The sequence below is a fragment of the Triticum aestivum genome, chromosome 5A, assembly GCF_018294505.1.
Source record: "Triticum aestivum cultivar Chinese Spring chromosome 5A, IWGSC CS RefSeq v2.1, whole genome shotgun sequence".
Classification (NCBI taxonomy): Eukaryota; Viridiplantae; Streptophyta; class Magnoliopsida; order Poales; family Poaceae; genus Triticum; species Triticum aestivum.
In genome coordinates, this window is record NC_057806.1 from 691398388 (window position 1) to 691400003 (window position 1616).

A 1616-nucleotide genomic window follows, 5' to 3' on the forward strand; every position below is an offset into this window, starting at 1 on the left:
AAATTACGAATGTAAAAACATAGTGTAAAACATACATAAAATGTGATTTTTCTGGTTTATAACCTATATTTTTATAACCAAATTTACATATTGAATCAATATGTATGTAACTATTTATATTCTAAATGTAATTTATTTAGAAAATGATCGTAAGATTACCTCGGGTGAAGAATAACTTATTCTGCATCCTGGATGATGAATATATATATATATATATATATATATATATATATATATATATATGTGTGTGTGTGTGTGTGTGTGTGTGTGTATATATATATATACGGTGGCGCTAATCTGTGCGAGAGCGCAAAACTCCTTATCCTGCGCGCCGGTCGCTAATGAGCCGCTCGTCCCACGTCAGTTTAGGAAATGAAAGTAATAAGCAGTATGGAATCTAGTAATGGATCCAATTCTTTTACCATGCACAACCGCATCATCCCCTCCGGGCGGCTCTAATGTGGTAATAGACTGCATGCTTGGCACTACGACCCACTAATATGGTAAACAACAACCACATGTATGGTAAGGGTACTAAAACTATTACGGTGCCGTGCAACACTCCTGAATGTAGTAAAGCATAAGCTACGCTGGTAATTGGTTACCACCTATTAATTAACATGATAAAAAGTTCAATTAGAAAATTACATTTGTCGGTACTTTGACTTAAAAAATACACATAGTAATATCCATTGTAAAAAATAGTAACAGAAGTAATTCAGTTACTACCACACATACGGCTTCCCTACTTGCACCATAATTAGGGGGCATAGTAATAAGCAATTGAAAAGATAGTAATGAATTAACTAGGTTACTACTCCACGCATATCTCCGTCCCGCGCCATAATTTGAGCACATAGTAAAAGTTCATTCAAACAATGGTAACCAAACAATTCACTTACTATTGTACTCAGAACTTCCGCGTCTTGTATCACTTCTTCGTAGATAGTAACAAGCACTAGGAAACATAGTAAAAACGGAACTAACTCAATTACTACTGTTTCCCCATGTTAGTAACAAGAATAAGAAAATATAATAATTAGATTGACAAGTATTACTATTGCCTTCTCTCGATTTACCATTGTCATGCACTAATTCTTCCTAGTAAAGTATATCCTTTTTATTACTACAACCTATTCTGCAACTACCCCTGATTTACGGCTAACTAATTAGGAGGGCTGATTCCACGGGGCAGGGTGGCCGGCGCGTATGATTTAATAATGTGCTCAGGCTCACTTTAGCGCTATTCGTCATTCTGGGTGAGGAATAGTTATTCTTCACCCCCTCTCTATTTTGACATCAATGCATCATATTTTTACGTTTTGTAAATTTTGTCTTATTTCATATATAAAAAGAGAACGTAAGAAAATATGTACTCACCGTAAAAAATATTTTATGTTACATAAAATTACGAATGTAAAAACATAGTGTAAAACATACATAAAATGTGATTTTTCTGGTCTTATAACCTATATTTTTGTTTTTTATACCAAATTTTACATATTAGATCAATATACATGTAACTATTTATATTTTAAACGTAATTTATTTAAGAAGCGATTGTAAGATTACCTCGGGTGAAGAATAACTTATTCTACATCCTGGGTGATGGATAT